We start from the raw sequence: 19,815 nt of genomic DNA, 5'->3' as shown, positions 1-19,815 counted from the left end.
TTATTGATATTTTTCCTGGCAATCTTGATTGCAGCTTGTGCTTCTTCCAGTCCAGAGTTTCTCATGATGTACTCTGCATAGAATTTAAATAACAGGGTGACAATATACAGCCCTGACGTACTCCTTTTCCTATTTGGAACCAGTCTGTTGTTCCATGTCCAGTTCTAACTGTTCCTTCCTGAGCTGCATATAGGTTTCTCAAGAGGCAGGTCAGGTGGTCTGGTGTTCCCATCTCATCCAGAATTTTCCACAGTTTACTGTGATCCACACAGTCAAAGTCTTTGGCATAGTCAATAAAGCAGAAATAGATGTTTTTCTGGAACTCTCTTGCTTTTTCGATGATGCAGCGGATGTTGACATTTTGATCTTTGGTTCCTCTGCCTTTTCTAAAACCAGCTTCAACATCTGGAAGTTCACAGTTCACGTATTGCTGAAGCCTGGCTTGGAGAATTTTGAGCATTACTTTACTAGCATGTGAGATGAGTGCAATTGTGCGGTAGTTTGAGCATTCTTTGTCATTGCCTTTCTCTGGGATTGGAATGAAAACTGACCTTTTCCAGTCCTGTGGCCACGGCTGAGTTTTCCAAATTTGCTGGCATATAAAGACATATTAATTATTTGAACTTTTTATTGAAATGCTGATTCTTTTTTTAAAAATGTATTTTTTTGAAAAATATAGTTGGTTTACAATGTTGTGTTAGTTTTTGGTATACAGAAAAGTGGTTCAGTTATATACATAGATAATAGTTTGCACTGATTATCCCAAGCTCCCAATCCATCCCTGCCTCCCTCACCCCTTGGCAATCCTGTCAGTCCTGTATGTCTGTGCGTCTCTTCTGTTTTATAGATAGTTCATGTGTGTCATATTTTAGATTCCACATGTAAGTGTTGTTGTTGCTGTTTTGTCACTAAGTTGTGTCAGACTCTTTGTCACCCCATGGACTGTAAGAATACTGGAGTGGGATACCATTTCCTTCTCCAGGGGATCTTCCCAACTCAAGGATCAAACCTGAGTCTCCTGCTTTGGTAGGTTGGTTTTATTTTTACTACTGGGCCACTGTGGAAACCACATACAGGTGATATCATATGGTATATGTTTTTGTCTTTCTGGCTTATTTCACTTAGTGTGTTAATATCTAGGTCCATCCCTGTTGCTGCAGATGGCATTATTTCCTTCCTGTTTCATGGCTGAGTAATATTCCATATGCACTCAATCTTATCTATTCCTCCGTCAATGGACATTTATGTTGCTTGCATATCCTGGCTGTTGTAAATAGTGCTATAGTGAACATTAAGGTACATGTGTCTTTTCAAATTATAGCTTTCTCCATACATATGCCCAGGAGTGGGATTGCTGGATCATATGATAACTCTATTTTTAGTTTTTTAAGGAACCTCCATACTGTTTCCACAGTAGCGGTACCCATTTACATTTCTGCCAACAGTGTAGGAGGATTTCTTTTTCTTCACACTCTCTTCAGCATATGCTATTGTAAACTTTTTAATGATGGCCATTTGATCAGTGAGGTAATGCCTCACTGTAGTTTTGGTTGAAAATCCAGATTCTCATTCAGAAGGTCTGTTTTGGAGCCTGAGATTCTGCTTTTGTTACAAGTTGCCAAGTGATAGGGATGCTCCCGTCCATGGACCATATTTGAAGTAGCTAGGGCCTGAAGAACATAAGACAAAAAGTCTTGAGGATAATAATTAAACGTCAATAATAAAAATAGTTCATTTATTTTATGACCATTGCCTCCATGGCTCAAAACCCTTTAGTCACAAGTTGTTCAATTGACCCTAAAAGAAAAAAAAACACAACACCAAAATAGAAAGGAACTCAGGATATTTTAGGAAACTTATAAAAATGTAACAGGCAGTACCTAATTATTTCCACCAAGGCAAAGTTTAAAGGGGTTTGCAGTTATTTATTTATTTCCACAAGTAGCAAAAGAGATTGCACCTGTAAATGCATATCATCTTACTGGGTCTCCAGACTATGAATTTCAACTTGGGGAAACAAAGCTTCCCTAGAAAAACACAGAGAGGGGAGCTGTAGTCATTTTTGATTATGACTTCTAAAATATACTTCCCATAAAATTTCATATAAAATTAAAATCCAGGGTTATATAAAACTGCCAATCAAAACATTGGCAAATGAGAAATGCACACAGTAAACATTTGGGAAAATAACATAGCAGTTTTCTCCCTTTATTAAATTTTGACTGAACAAATGGTAAGTGCTTTGGTGTCAGGGAAGCTGCAAGAATGAAAGGCAGTGAGGTTGGAAGCAGTGTGTTGTAAAGATTAAGATAACTGTATCAATTATCTCACCCACATAGTCCTCTCACCCTATAAAGTCCCTGTTCTCTGAAAAGTATTTAATCAGTAGTCTTGAATCTGAGAATTTATGGAAATTCTTCATGTTGTGTGCAATTTTTGAGATCTGCATATAGTGTGAAGAAATCAAGAACACCAAAATATAAATTGGTTTTTCTAAGTATTACTAACAACAGAAATAAAGTATACTTAGTTATCTTAAAAAGAATGTGATTCTAACTGAAAACCCTTTTTATTTGGGGTTTAAACAGGTGTTGTTTAAAACCAACAATCACCTTGCCATTTACTCCCATAGCTAGAGTAATGAGAGGAGGACTACATGGAAAATATTAAAGTAAACAACATGAGAATTTAGAAAAAAGATACTTTAATTTGCTTCATCATAAGTGCTGAAATCTGATTAGATGAAAAACAGTGACATAATCTTCAAATAATTTTCTGAAGTCCTTTACATAGAGGCAAAGATGAAATAAGAAATAATTTAATGCAGTGAGGGAAAAAAGGTTGATTAAAATCCTGAAGGGGTTCTTACAAAATAAAATTTAACATTATAAAAAAAAGGAAAGGAGAAAAGTTGTTCTAGTACAGTAATGTGAGAACCAGATGGGAAAAAGTATTTTTTACTTAATAATTTTGAATATGAAATGGTCTAATAAGATGATTTTAAAGTGTATATTTACATTGCAATATTATCTGCATAGCTTGATTGGTTGACTAAAATAAGATTCAAAATATCACCATTATCATCCTCCACAATTATTTATTGAATGTAACTACATAACAGATCATTTTTCTAGATTCTGATAACAAAAGAATATATAAAGTATGGTCAGGCACTCTAAGTTAGTTCAGTCTATTGGGACCCAGAATATGTCATTTGATTCATTCATGAATTTATTCCTTTATCGAATTTATATCAGTTCAATGAACATTAATTTGGCACAAAAGGCCATTGGAAAGAAAAGGATGACTGAAATAGACCTTTTGGCTTCAAGGAGCTTATATTTCAATAGGATAAATAAGTCATGTGCCTGAATAGGTACAACTTACAAGACATCAAATAATGAGTTACACCTCAACTAGGTGCAGAGCCAAGTATAGATATTGACCAATATGGGCTCCTAAAAATTTATTGGAAGAATATTGAAAACATTCTCAAAGAGACAGAGAGATGGTGTGTTATTTGCAGTTAGGGCTAGGATCATGACTTCTGGATGATAAGAACAAGGAATGCTTGCTGAAAGAACTGACTTGAGAGTTGAATAGGAAAAAGTTCATAGGATTTGAACAGAGTAACACAGGGAAGGACCTTTTGGAAAAGAGACGAGCAAGACAGTAAGGCAAGAAATTAAGAAGGACACATGGGAAATAAAGGGGCCATGGTTTGGCTTGACTATAAAAATGAATATATGATTTCAATGCAGGTGGCTTGTGAGTTCATACACAAAAAATATGTAAACCAACTTGCTCTCCCACACACACCTTTCTAAACATCAAATAATGATGGACGAAATATTTCAAAAAAGAAATAGTCACATGCATAGACAAGATGAACATCTCTGTGATCAGAAACAGAAATGTAATCAGTAAGTGAGGACGTGGCTTATAGAAAGGAGTCTCTACAAATTCAGCTCTTGTGCTCTAATAGGGATTATCCCATGTGAGGCGGGAGACGAGAGCAAGTATCACCGCCTGATGACTGACAGAAGTGGCACAGCTGCCCAGGTCTGTGACTGATCCTGCCAGTCAAGTCATTCTCAGGACTAGAGTTCTGAGGGGTCTGCTGGATTGAGCTCTCAACTGGAGCCTGTCAAAAAGTTATCATAGCACCTACGGTTGAACAAGCCCAGTGGTATAGTTCCTACTTGCTTCGGAAATACAAAAGTACTTGATCATTGGAACAGATTTGGGAACAATTATATATAGATCCTAGTTAGCATTTCCTAGACCTCAGAACTGAAGCCCAGATACCAACCTTGTTGAATATAATATAATCTACCATAGCAATAGGTGCTTCACAGGTGGCGCTAGTGTAAAGAACTTACCAGCCAATGCAGGAGACATAAAAGACTTGGGTTCGATTCCTGCGCCAGGAAGATCCCCTGGAGGAGGGCATGACAGACCCCTCCAGTATTCATGCCTGAAGAATCCCACGAATAGAGGAACTAGGTAGGCTACAGTTCATAGTGTCTCAAAGAGTGGGACACAACTGAAGCGACTTAGCTAGCACGCATGCACCATAGTAATTAATCAGATTCTACAATCTTCCTAAAGGAGGAAATGTCCTATAGGTCAAAATAGATAGTACTGAGGATATAGAGAGTGTATAAATAGAGAAAAGGTTTTTAGGAAGTATTGCTTGGACAATGGTCTGAAAATGGTAGTGGGTAGATGGCAAAACACATGATGCTCCTCTTTATGATCTCCTATCTAGGGGAACAGGAAATAATAGCGTCTTTCAGAGAAGATTTAAAGAGAATTTGTGTACACAAAAAACAGCTGTTGCATATATCTGTGTGAATATAAGTCTATGGAAAACGGACCTTGGAGATTTCAAAGCTGAAAAAAATCATCCATCCAGAAAGTTATCGGTAGTCTCCCTCTTTGAAAAAGAATTCCCTCTATCTGGTAAAGTTGATAATCCCTTTAAATATGCAGATGTGGGACAAGTGTGTCTTTTCAGAGCTAAGAATCTTAGATCCTGCCATGCGGAAGCTATAGGGAGCTGACTCTGTTAAGTGCTCTGAGATAAAATTTGGGGTGTGGGTTATGTGTAGTCGTTTCCCTTCCTCTCTCCCTCCCTTCCTTTCCTCCTTCCTTCCCTAACTCCTCTTTCTCTCCCTCCTTCTCTTTCTACCGTTTTCCTATTTATCGTTTCCTCTTTCCCTCCATCCCTCTTTTCTTTTCATTTTCTGTCTTTTTTTTTAACCACTTATCAGGACCATTTCATATACACAAACAGAAGCATAACATAATGTATTTCCACTGGACCTGTCACTCAGTTTTATCATTTTCCTCATAGTCACTCTTGTTTCATCTCCATGCTAGCCAAGCCCTCTACTCCCAAACAGGAGAAATCCCAGACATACTGTTGTTGCATCCTCAGTAGTTCACTAGAATTGCCATTTCTAATATTTTTGCTTTCCTTTACCTCAAGCCTTTAGTAGACTCTTGTCAAAAGTAATCCTTTAGTTAAATCTTGTCAAATAGTAATCCCTGTGGCTATTGTGTTAGGAAAAATTATGAAACAGCTGTGTTCAGAAAGGTAGGTAAGGGATGATGTATCCTTTTTAAGGTGGGATTTTTAATACAATTATATGAAAGAGAAATCTGTGCATAATATAGAGAGAATCTCAGTAGGGAAGGGCAATGCCAGAAAAGTAAGCAATGTAAAATCATGAGGGGAAAGCCAGAACCTGGGCCCATGAGAGACAGCCTTCTTGGATAATACTTTTCAAACTATAGCCTGCTGTGTATTCTTGGGGAGTGAAATCTGTTTCTTAGGTGACACTACCATTCAACAGATGAAACAGAATAGATTAGGTTACAATGGACTAGACTAGATTAAAATAGAAAATATCAGAATACACAGTATGTATTAAACATACATATGACTTTTATAAACTTTTGCATAGGTTTACTGGGTCATATTAAACAATGTATTTGTGACTGGTAATTATGGCCATAGATGTTGGAAAAGCAGTATTCTGAGAACTCTTAGAAATAGCTCCGGGCCAGTTTGAGGGGAATGGAGTTGACGGCTGTCAGGCCTATGGAGACCTGTACAGCTGGCTCCATGAGTATAAAGACTATCTGTTTTGGTTACTGATATATGCCCAGCACCTTGAAAAGCATCTGACATGTGGTGAAGTCTCAAGAAATATTTGCTTGATAAATGAACAGAACAAATACATGTACTTCTGGTTAATAGGTGGCTTTCCTTCATGTCATGATTCAGGCTCTTTCCATCCTGTGACTCCATCTTTCCTTGGAGCCTCGTCATCTGTATCTGGCTGGTGGTAAGGAAGGAGGCAGGATCTAGTCTTGGGACTACATCAAAGAGCAAAGGAGCCTGGAAAATGTGTATGGTACAGTTGTGTGCTCAGAAAAAGAAGGGACTGGATTTGGTGGAAGATGGCATGGTTTATAAAGTAGTACTGATACATCAGCATGTGTGCGTGCTGTCGTGTCTGACTCCTCGCAAGCCCATGTACTGTAGCCTGCCCGACTCCTCTGTCCATGGAATTTTCCACGCAAGAATGCTAGAGTGTGTTGCCATTTCCTTCTCCAGGGAATCTTCTCGATCCAGGGGTCAAACCCATGTCTCCTGCATTGGTGGGTGGATTCTTTACCACTGAACCACCTGGGAAGCCCAGTATTGATATTAATACACAATAGGGATCAAATACATAGTACAGTGGACATTTTCTGCTCCAGTGAAACTGGGGGTGGTATCTGAGAGGTTAGTTGAAAAAAATCAGTTAAAGAGAAAAAAATTTTTTAAACAAAACACAAAAATGTTAAATACTTATTTTAACTTAAAATGTAAATGTAAGTTTGTTTGTCTATCATCAATGCACTGTTTAGACTTTTAGTATAAATCTTTGATTGGATCTGCATTGTCTTCTTTAAAAAAATTACACCCATAAGGCAAATAATTTTTAGGTTGTTTCTTTTTTAAATTGAAGTAAGAACTTGTAAGTCAGACTGCATCCAAAATTCTTTTTGAGCTATTTTTTTCATTCACATTCACATAGTATTTTTGTAAACAACTGAATAATTCTTTCCAATATCTGCAGAATGTTTTAATAGAACTAGCTCTCTTTCTGTGCTCATATTTCACTAGTTTACCATATGAAATTATATCTTTATAATAACACTATATGGGCTTCCCAGGTGATGTGGTGGTAAAGAATCTGCCTGCCAATGCCAGAGATGCAGGGCCTGGGTTGGAAAGATCACCTGCAGGAGGAAAGGGCAAACCATGGCTACAGTCCACGGGGTCGCAAAAGAGTTGGACACAACTTAGTGACTGCACGTGCAGGCACAATAACACCATACACTGAAAATTAATGGATTTGAAGATAAATGTAACATTCTTAGTGGACATTCACTCAACTGTTGTGTGCATCCCAGCTGGTAACCTATCAGCATAAGCATTCACCATGCTGTGGGCAAAAGTCACTGGTTCTCACAGAAGGAATGGAGAGGAATGGTTAATCAGGTGAGTTGACTATTATTTTTGTTTTGCCCTTAATGTCTAAGCTAAGAATTGTATATGCAATAATTCTTACAGTACCTAAAAAAATCCTTGAGAAAGGTATATTAATATCCCTATTTTATAGAGAAGAAGACAGGTTTGAAATGTTGGCTATCTGGTTATGGTCACAGAGCTAGAGGCAAGATGAGATGCTTCTGATTCCATAGCCAGTGCTCTTATCAGCTCAGATACACATTCTAGTTGTGTTAATTTGGCTCTGACTACTCTTGAATTGACTAAATTCTCTAAATACATTTAAACTGTCTAAATATAATAGGAGGTTCTATAGATTGAAGAAATCACCTGGTTAATTCAATTACTTACCTTTGATAGGCTTTGGTTTTCGCTTTGATAAGCCCTCATTTACAACATATAAATATATATGACATTTGTATGTCAAAAATTGTTCTGATAACCCTTAGAATTTCAGCACATTGCATAGCCTTTGTACTATAGTGTATGATCTAGGAGATTAAGGACTGCTGATTTTAGTTGGCAGCTCTACATTCCTGTGCTTAGCACAGCATTGACTCAAAAAAAATTGATTGAAGAATAAATGAATCAGTGAAAGAATAAGTGGGCTTTTTCCAGTATGAAATAAATATTTCCTGGGAATGAGAATGGAAAGAGAAAAGTGTTGTGAAACTGCAATTATATGTTTTTAGTATCGGATGATGTGCTTAGTCATGTCTGACTCTTTGCGAACCCATGTACTGCAGCCTGCCAGGTTCCTCTGTCCATGGGGATTCTCTAGGCAAGAATACTAGAATGGGTTGCCATGCCCTCCTCCAGGGGATTTTCCCAACCCAGGAATTGAACCCAGGTCTCCCACATTGCAGGCAGATTCTTTATCACTTAAGCCATCAGGGAAGCTCAAGAATACTGGAATGGGTAGCCTATACCTTCTTCAGGGGTTGTTCCCAACCCAGGAATTGAACTGGGGTCTCCAGCATTGCAGGTGGAAAACTATGTTATAATAGAAGATAATACATCTTAAGGTTTATCTAGTGTTTAAACAGAGAAGGCAATGGCAACCCACACTAGTACTCTTGCCTGGAAAATCCTACAGAGGAGCCTGGTAGGCTGTAGTCCATGGGGTCGCTAAGAGTCGGACACAACTGAGTGACTTCACTTTCACTTTTCCCTTTCATGAATTGGAGAAGGAAATGGCAACCCACTCCAGTGTTCTTGCCTTGAGAATCCCAGGGATGGGGGAGCCTGGTGGGCTTCCGTCTATGCGGTCGCACAGAGTTGGACACGACTGAGGTGATGCAGCAGCAGCAGCAGCAGCAGCAGCAGCAATGTTTAAAAAGCACAAACTGAATGATTGTGTCAGATTATGATGATGTTTTATTAAGCACCTAAAATGTATCTCATAAAACTATCCAGTAACTGTTCAATGGCATTTTTTACAAAGAGCCATCATAATTTAGGGTATTAAACATTAGCAGATGCCAGATTAAAACCACACATCTTCTGAAACATAAAATCATGTCTTCTATCTGAAAAACCATTGATTCAAACTAATATAAATTTGGAATAACATCAGGCACAGTTCTAACGCAAATGACACACTCAAAATCATTTTAAAAGTTTAATAAAGGAACTAATTAGCAAAATGCATCTAGGACCGAGGGGAAGAGGCACAAAAGGTAATACAGTGCCTGTAACTTGTATACTTTGCAAGTAACAACTTGTAACTAGTAATAGTGCTTTAAATACCAACCAAGGCCTGAGGGGTAAATGGGAGGGAAGTTACAGGAGGGTTGGGGGTGAGGGCTGCCTTGAAGGGGACCAACAGCCTTTAGTTGAGGGACGCAGTCATCCTCGGCAACCCTACGCTACTCCACCATCTTGCACTCCTTTGATAGTACCCCCTGTGCTCCTAAATGCCCATGCCAAAGGGTGAGAGTGCTCTTTGATATTGTCAACCCAGGCAGCTCTCCTTTCAGAAACCAGAGGGATTGAGAGTAGACCGGTATTCACAACGAGAAGAGAGTCAGCACAGGATGTGAACAAATTCGGTTCAAATTAAAAAGTCCTCCATCAGCTTGTTTCAAAATATAATTTGTAGCATAGTAAAATAAGTGGGAAAATAAATGCAGAAAAACTCACTTGAGGAGGTCTTTTTAAAAAAATGTTATTTTAGAAAGCTAGAGTGGAGAATCACTAATATTGATGGGAGAAATAATGCTCTCCCTGACTAATCCACAAGGTGCTGTGGGATTAAATAAAATGTCTATGAAAATACTATGCAAATATAAGTTGCCTTTTTTTCAACATGAAGGAAACAACCTTCTAATTATGCTCTTCATTTTTCCTTCTTTCATTGACATTTCCATGGATGCACAATACTGTCTTTCTAATGATCCAGCTAAAATGCAATCAAATAATTATGATATGATGTGATAAATGTGGGAGATTAATTTGGTATCTAGAAGGGGGTTGGTAAGGCTTCAGAGAGGAGGTGACATATCAATTGGACCTTGAGGAGTTAATAGGAATTCAGCAGAAGTGGCCAGGACGGGGATTTGAGCAGAGGAAAGAACACAAGTAAGGCAAGGAGGTGTGGCCCTTCTTGACTTATTTTGGGAAGAAGGAGACCAGCGTAAATGATGTGTGAAGTGTCAAGAGAAGAGTGTGAAAGGCTTGAGTCCAATTGTTCAGGGTCTCTTTTATGGTCATGATACGGATATTGGAAATTTAAATATATATATATATATATATATAATATTATAGAGCAGTAGTTTAAAGCTGAGGCTCCATTTTAGAATTCTTTGGGAAACTTTAAATAAATACTCACACCTGGGACCAATTAAAGAAGAATCCATGGCAATAAGGACAAGGCATAGCTTTTGGATTTTTTAAAAATGATCCTCTGGTGGTTTTAATATACAGTCAGTGATGAGAACCTGTAGAGAAGTGTAAATAAGAGGACACATCAATATATTCAGTCCATATTTTTTCCTTAAGAAATAGGTCCATATACAGCTGTCTCCTGCAAACATCCTCCAGGAGATTATGTGGGTACCAACCTCACTTTCAGAATTGCACCATAATTTCTCTATATGTTCCAAATCTAAACTTTATATAATCTTTATTTCAATGAACTCATCAAAATCCATCCAGGTCAGAAATCTCTCACTTATTCTTGAGTCCCTCCTACTGCAGTCACCCACTTCTCTTTTTCCTACTTCTAATTATTCATCTAGGCTGCCTAACTTCTCTCCTGTCATACTGTCACCGCCCTAGGGCATGATGCTGTTTCCTTGCATCCTATAACTTGAATGCCAGGTAGTAACTTGCATCCAAGTTATAGGATTTTATTCACAGAACATTAAGTTTTGTAGAACAAGGACAACCTCTATCTTGTTCTTCATTCATATTCCTGAGGTGTAAATAGTTACTGGCACAGAGCAGGGGTTGAGCAAGTATTTGTAAATTAAAGAATCGATGTGCTGATGGGGGCACGATAATACAATGATGCGTAATCCTCAGGCCCTGTCCTCCAGAAATTTGCAATCTAGTGTGGAAAGCAGACAAGTATACGGAAAAACACAAAGTGGAGTGTATAAATTTGGGTAAAAGCTAGGGGTGCTATGGATTCCATAGGAATAACATCCAATTCAGCTTCCACAGGGTGAAGAGAGATTAGTTAGGAAAGATTTGGGTGAGAATTTGATGCTTAAGCTCATGTCTGATAGGTTTAAAAAAAAAAAAAAACAGGAGGCAGGGAGCAAAAATCGTGGGACATAAAGACATAAAGACCAGGAGGCAAGCGAAGCAGCACATGGTAGAGGAAGGAGCTCCAAGTAGCAAAGCATGGCTGGAATTTGAGAAGTGTAGAGGAGAGAGAGCTGGAATGAACAGAGTTGTCAGGTAATGATGTGGATATGCATTTGGACCTAATCTTGAAAGCAGTTAAAATTCAGTAAGTACTGTAAGCAGGTCTTGACCTGATCTGGTTTCACCTTTAGAGTGATCATTTATGGCATTCTGAAGACGGTTTGAGAAAGAACAGCTGTTCTAGCTTGAAACAGCTACATGATCATTTAGGAAGCTTGGGTAGTTCAGGAGGAAAATGGTCTCAGTGACAAAGAGAGCAAAAATAATGAAGAGAAATAAATGAGGAAGCCCCAGCAGGATCTGATCGATAGCAATAAGGGGTCAAAAAAGAAGGAGGAATTAAAGGAATGTAACTTTTGTTTCTATGGATAGGGAGATAGAAGGAAGTGCTGCCTTCTGAGATGGGAGCAGCTGAGGAGGATAACATTCATAAAACTAAGAACATGGCATCTGTCCCCATCATTTCATGGCAAATAGATGGGGGATCAGTGGAAACAGTGGCTGACTTTATTTGGGGGGGCTCCAAAATCTCTGCAGATGGTGACTGTAGCAATTAAATTAAAAGACGCTTACTCCTTGGAAGGTAAGTTATGACCAACCTAGACAGCATATTAAAAAGCAGAGACATTACTTTGCCAACAAAAGTCTGTCTAGTCAAGGCTATGGTTTTTCCAGTAGTCATATATGTATGTGAGAGTTGAACTATAAAGAAAGCTGAGCACCAAAGAACGGATGCTTTTGAACTGTGGTGTTGGAGAAGACTCTTGAGAGTCCCTTGGACTGCAAGGAGATCCAACCAGTCCATCCTAAAGGAGATCAGTCTTGAGTATTCATTGGAAGGACTGATATTGAAGCTGAAACTCCAATACTTTGGCCACCTGATGTGAAGAGCTGACTCATTGGAAAAGACCCTAATGCTGGGCAAGATTGAAAGCAGGAGAAGAAGGGGGAGACAGAGGATGAGATGGCTGGATGGCATCACCGACTCAATGAACATGAATTTGAGTGAACTACAGGAGCTGGTGACAGACAGGGAGGCCTGGGGTACTGCAGTTCATGGGTCGCAAAGAGTCGGACACGACTGAGCGACTGAACTGAACTGAGGAGGATCAGACTGCCTATAGGGAGCAGATAAGTTCAACTTCAAGCCATTTGTGAGTATGAATGTCAGTTTGCACATGGGATATTGATATAGGTTGAATTGTATCCCACACAAAAAACTTGTTGAAGTCCTAGCCCCTAGAACTTCAGAATGTGACTTTATGGGGGAAATAAAGTCACTGTAAATGTAATTAAAGTTAAGTTGAAGTTGCACCAGGGTAGGGTGGGCCACTAACCCAATATGACTGGTATCCTTGAAGAAGACTGACGTGTGAAGTCAGACAAGGGGAGAAAACACCTTGGGAGACAGGATCAGAGCGATGCCTCTGCTAGCCAAGGAACAGCAAGGACTGAGACAGACCACGAGCAGCTCAGAAGAGGCGGGGAAGAATTCTCCCCTGGAGACTTCCAAGGGAGCGTGGCTCTACCAGTGCCTTGATTTCACACTTAACAGCCTACAGATAAGAGATAAGGCATTTTTGCTGGATTAAACTGGCTAGTTTGTTGCACTTTGTTATGGCAGATATCCAAAATGAATATTGATTTTACAATAATGTGGGTTAGTCGCTAAGTCATGCCCGACTCTTTTGGGACCCAGTGGACTGTAGCCTGCCAGGCTCCTCCATCCATAGGATTTCCCAGGCAAGAATACTGGAGTGGGTTGCCATTTCCTTCTCTAGGGGATCTTCCTGACACAGGGATCAAACCCACGCCTCCCACATTGGCAGGCGGGTTCTTTACCACTGAGCCACCAAACTACCTAATATTTGAGAGCATTTACTGTGTGTTCTAATTGGTTTATATTTACTAACTCAATCCCCCATTGCAACTTTATGATGTAGGTATGTACTATTATTTAAAAAGGAAGCAAGACAGGTGGAGTAAAAGTAGGAAATGATCAGGGCGGGGGGGGGAGGGGTGGGGGGAGGAAGACAAGAAATGGGGATGATTTGTGTCTCCTGGATAGTCTCCCCTTTGAGACACCTGAGCATTTCCCAGGGGCTGCTCTGGAATGTAAGAGGTGAGCAGGTTTCACTTAATGGAAAAATCAAACAAAGAAACAAGCGACCCAGCAGTGAGGAATAGCTAAACCCACCCATTGTGTCTTGTAAGCATTTGTTTCCAGGGGGACCTCTGGCTTTCCTACCAGGTGCTGATGACAGATTAACATGGGATGAAAAGAGGGATCCCCCTACCAGGTGTCACATAATATAGTTTGGGGTGGAACTTTTGATCTGTCTTTATGGTAAGAAAGGCAAGGGGGAGCTGATGCATTCAGATGAAATGCAGATGGAAATGTCTGATTCCATACAAAAATTGTCAGCCTTATAAATGTGACCAGTTATCCTGCAGGACAGTCAGGTCCAGCCAGACCAGGACAGAGCTTTCCCCTGGCTCCCTTTGTGGGGTGACCTGGGGCAGACTCAGATAGCCCCTGCTCCCTGTGGGTAGCTGCTAGAGGACTGGATTTCCTGCCTGCCTAACTGTTAGGGAAACATCGCCTCAGAAATCAATCCCCACCATAAATGTATATATGAGGTGAGCCTGTAAAGTTGTGAGATGGATTTTCACTGTGGCACTGGAATCAGTTTCAAAAGCTGAGGAAACAAGGGAACTGATTTAGGCTGCCAAGATGGATATATTTGAAGGGATAATTTATGTGATGCTGAGGTATGTGATAGAGAGAAGATGATGTAAATGGAGAGGTTTTGGAAAGTATAAAGCACTATATAAATATATTCCTATTCAGGAAGGTTAATAATCACTATGTTATTCAGCACACTGTCTGAGAATTCGATTAATTTATATAAGGCTTGTGTTTCAGGTTAAATATTATCCAAGATGGCATTTTAGGAATTTATTTCTACTCCAACTAGAGTAGTTCTCTAGTTTATATTATTTTTATATAATTGGCAGTGCCTATCTGAGCCGAAGAAGATATACATAGTGTTTCATGCACCTTTTACCCAGATGTGTCACAATGGTTTACACCCAAGCATTAAGCTTTGTTCATAGATGTAGATGTAAATGCCCAGAAAGGTTGATGGAGCCATCTGAAATCACAGCACAAGGTAGAAGTAAGATAAGGCTAGAACACAGCAGCCCTGACCCTCAAATGTGTACTCAGATCCCTCCTACTAAAATTTTTAAAACTTTGTATTTATACTTAAATAATGACCTAATGAAGGGACCCAGGGCTCAGATTTCAGTTTATAGATTCTTCAGCATAACTTCAAGTTGAGCCAGGAAACTATCATACAAGGTAATAGATTTAACAAATGGGAACCCATGCTACTGTGCACATTCATATACGGCTAGTAATAAAAATACAAGTTTGCACACTTTTAGTTATCATTCCCTCACTTATTCTGTAATGCCAGATATTGGTGTACTCATATTCTGGGAACACATATGACAAAATGTTATTCTGGGTTTTAGCAAAGATATTTTAATGTCCAGCTGCCCAGATATTTCTTTGGGATATGTGTTCAGAATCCTGAAGGGTGAATTTCTGGGTACCTGTGAACATTAAGACAACACTGGGAGTTGATGTCTGAGGAAGGTACCTTTAGGAAAATGACATCTTCGGCTCTGGCTGCTGACATGTATTATTGCTTGTGATGGAAGTGTTTTGGACAGAACAACTCTCAGGTCACATAAGCAACAGAATACATCAACACCAGAGACTAACAGGAGTTGCCAACAAATTCTATTCATGGTTATTTATTTAATTAATAGCTGGTATATTTTGTTATTCTGTACTGATAGGGTCCTGGTGATGGTCAGTGTTTGCTCTACCTTCATAAATGAGTATAAAAAATGACAACATTCAGAATTAACATGGCCATTTTTTGCTTTTATATCTCATTATACATTTAAGAATTAAAATAATGAACTGGCTAAAACAACAAAATAAAATAGCAACAGCAACAAACAATAGACAGCTATTTGACAGGAATAAGAAGGGTAAGGACTTACCCAGTTGAATGAGGAAAATGTTAGATTGTTATTTTAAAATAGTAAGAGAAGAGTTTTGGGGATAGCTAGGTAAACACTACAAAAAAAACTACTCTCTGGTTTCTACAAATTATAATTTCTATGTTATAGTACTTTGAGCGCTCTGCATTATGTTTGTCACTGAGGTTTGTTCAGTTGTTAAGTTTGTTGTTCAGTTCGTGTCCAACTCCTTGCAACCCTGTGTACTATAGCCTGCCAGCCTCCTCCATCCATGGGGTTTTTCCAGGCAAGAAATACCGGAATGGGTTTCCATTTCCTTCTCCATGTTATTGAGGAAGAGGAAGTTATTATAAACCGTATGTAACTTTAAAATAACTTCAAACATAAATCCTAATGATATTATGAAACTAAATTGAAAATAAAATTGTATATGTATCCATTTACATACATGTATACATTTTCTTCTTTGTATTACATCATGTTTTTGATAATTTACTTTCTAGATAATACTGAAAAACAGTATACCTTCAGGTTGTGGCTTTTTTTTTAACTCTGGAAAGTCACAAGTTAAATTGGTTTTAAAAATGAGATATTTCCTTTTCTTCATAATTACTTCACCTCAAGTAGCTAATATACAAATGCCTGTTTCAATCCTAAAAATACTATTGCCTTGAATGAATTCTGAGATATGTACACATCTATGCCATGGGTCAAAGTTGCAAATGTTGAAGTTGACAGGCCTGACATCAAAGTATATGAAACTTATCACAATTACAATTTTCAAGTGCTTGCTCACATCTCATTTAACACTTGCATTACAATCATTATTCTCTAAAAAATAAAGTTGTAAAATCGACTTTGGGGCCATTCATTGCTCTGAATTTGGGAAACCTTAGTTTGACTATCAAATGGCCAATGTGTAAGATGAGCCATCTCCTATGCCTTTTCATTTCCCGTACAGCAAATATGTGTTGCACTTGATTCAGTGAAAGACCCAAACAAGATTCTTGGTTTCTCGGCATACTGCCATCAACACAATAGTGTGATAATCTTTCTGCTTCCCTCTCAACCCTGTGGACTGGAGGATCAGAGTTTAGCTGAATATCATGCATATGATGGACCTGAAATATTAAACAAAAAGCTTTTAACCGCAACAAAAAGTATTCATGTTCCTCTAACTTATCAGTTCAAACACGAATATGAGGGCTATCTGTCCTGCATGTAGAGGAAAATTATGCTACTGCTGAAATCAGCTCCTGAATTGAACATGAAAACTCAGATTCTGACTTTCCTATCATAGTAATCAATTCTGAAAGGAAAACAAAATCAACTGAAAGCAAAAATTAATCAATTGTTGGGACAACTATTAAAAAAGAATTGTGGGATTTCTTTTAGAATGAATGAATTTTTCTATGGTTACAATGACAGAGTTCTTGATACAACCTCAGTTTCTGGTTTTGTAAAATATGCTGCCAAGCACCATGATTTTGTAAAATCCAGCATCTTACAGGAGATGTAAATCCGTGGTCACCAGACAGACTGTGGACAATCTCATGAAACAGAGCTGTCTACAGCAGTATGTTTCTACGAGTGGCGATGGGGCAGTGCAGGTTGCTGATGCATTGCTCACACTGGGTGTGGAACCTCAAATATTAGCTGAGAAATTTTATCAGATGCTCCACCTTTAAAGGATTTTTTCCCTTTCCAAAAAGACTTTTGTGAATGGCATGTTATCTTCCTTTTCACAAAAGCCTGACTAGGGTTAGGAAGTATCTATTCTTGCTAATGTTATCTTTTTGCTTCCCTTTGTCAAAAATATTATCCAGATGACTATGACTGTGTGTTTGTGTGTACTCACACTTAAAATTTTTTTTTCCTCAAGTTTTGACTAATTAGAAGATTTAATTGTTTAATTATATATCTTCCTATTTCCCCAAATCTTATAAAATACCAGTGTCTATTTCATCTTTGGAAACCTCATCTCTCATATCTTAACCCATTTATGAACATGTCTGTTTTGACTGACCCAGATAAAGAGGACCATATTCTCTCAAAGGACTCACTTTTTAAGTTGGAAGTGCTTTTTTGCATGCTAATAGATATCAGGTGATAGGAAATGAAATCAAAGTAGAGAAGTAGAAAGATGAAGTTTGGCTGAAAAGGTGTTTTGTCCTGTTTATTTTAGCTGTAAGGAAATGAAAAGGTGCCACTAACTGATTTAGTGCTCCTTAATGTTTGGGCTGACTTATGGAAGGGTTTTCCCTTGTTCTCACATTACACACGGCATACGCATGCACACACACACGTGCACACACACACACACACACACACACACACGATGTGCAGTTACTATTTATATATTATCATCTGCTAGGGTCTTTCAAATATCTGTTTTGCATTGAAGACAAAGAATTCCTCTCTCTGACTGCTCATTGAGGGTTTCCTGACACTAGAACATAATTAACTCTTTACTGGCCTAACTAATTTCTGCATTTAAAAAAGTAGCCAGAGATGAGAAAAGTGGAGCACTCAATCCACAGGGTGGCCATTAACTGCACTCCGTTACTGTATGTTCTTGATTCAGACCACAATTACTGTCAGGGAATTGCACTGGAAGCTCCTTCTTGTACGCAAACAGGAATACCATTCATTAAAGAGCACTTTCAATAAAATACAATCTATATTTTTTAATGAATATTTGAGAAAGAAAATGCAATCTTGGGTTCAGAAACCTTCAATATGGTTATTATTCTTTTAATAACGTCGACTTTCTCATGTACATATACTGACAGATGTAGAGAAGGAAGCAGAAATGAGATGGCAGGGCTTTACCTCAGAAGAAATGAAAAAGCCGAGCCACAGTAAACTAAGTCAATGTTAAATAAGGATTTCCTAGAACCATCTACAGCAGATACAGCTTTCTATGGGCTTTATTGATGTCCCTGAGATAGGAGATTCTAACTAAATCTTTCAAGCCCAGTTAAATATGGGAACATGGGGCACTTTGGAGACTGAAAAAAACCAAGAGGCCCATCTAAGACCATCTTTTGCTCCAAGAATCTGCCACTCCAGGCCCAATTCTTCTTTCTTTTAATGTATTTTTAATTTTAGTGACTGCAATTTTTGTATTTTCAGATGATTGGTTCTGATAAAACACCTACTTGCAGTTTCTAGGAAGTAATGTTAGTAATGTTTAATGTTCAAGAAAAATGTCTATAATTATTTCTCTCTAATGAACTTTAAATATGATTCTGGACTAAAAAACCAAAGACAAAAACAGATGTGTGTGTGTGTACAGACGCACATAGTATGTGCTCACACATGCATCTTTGTAAAAAAAAAAATTGAGTTAGAGGATTTATTAAGATGAGAGCACAGTTTGTTCTAGTAACACACTCTACAGTGGTCCAGCCACGTTGCCAGTTGCTTCAGAGAGCAAAAGCACAAACAAGCTTGTTGATATACTGAGTGTTTCTTTGATAAAAAATTTCAAGAATTTTGCTACTCAAACAAACCTTCCATTGAAAATCTAAATTGTTCTTGCAGAGAGCAACAAAATTATGATTTTTAAAGGGATGAAAAATAGGTGGAAATAATAAGGAAGAAAAGGCAAGATCTTAAAAAAAGGAAGATCATTTATCTAGAGTCTCTTAAAGAAAACAATTCTTACATAAAGGCCTGAATTCACAGTAGGTTAAGTAATTTAAAATCTTAGTAGGCAAAATTCACTCCCCACAAAAGAAATTGAATGCTGGTTCTCAAGATTATTGTCAATATCCTGATGTTAATTTTGAGTCATGTTTTAACTAATAAGATGATGGATAATTTTAAAGGAGTTTCATTGGAAATGAACTAGTATTTTTTTTTTCTCCCTTTTATGTTCAGTTTAGCCACTTATGAGGAATGTGATTAGATCATACACTGATGGACTATTTGACAATAAGGACAAAGTAAAAAAATGCCTTTTCAGTATTTCCCAAAGCAGGTTGTTTCTCTTCTTGCCGATCACCAGCAAGTGGAAAGGAAAAATTTAGAATTTCAGAGACAGCACTTTGCTTGTGTGTACCAGTCATGCATGGAGTGAAATGTGTTAACCTTTAAACAATTTGGGAGTGGATGCAGTTAATAGGTAGGACAGATAGTTACAAAGTCCTGATTAACTACAGAGCGCAGAGACATGTGGAAACTTGTCTGTGCTGAAAGGGAAGAGACAGCGGCGATTATTTACTGTTCCAGAGACCAGGTCCCCGGGAGCAGGACGAGGAGCTTCTGAACAGCAACATTGCCCTCTTTTGGCAAAACACTGCACAGTG

This window comes from Capricornis sumatraensis, chromosome 3 (genome assembly GCF_032405125.1).
Source record: "Capricornis sumatraensis isolate serow.1 chromosome 3, serow.2, whole genome shotgun sequence".
Lineage (NCBI taxonomy): Eukaryota > Metazoa > Chordata > Mammalia > Artiodactyla > Bovidae > Capricornis > Capricornis sumatraensis.
The sequence above is the reverse complement of the archived record's forward strand: the minus strand, read 5'-3'. Positions refer to the sequence as shown.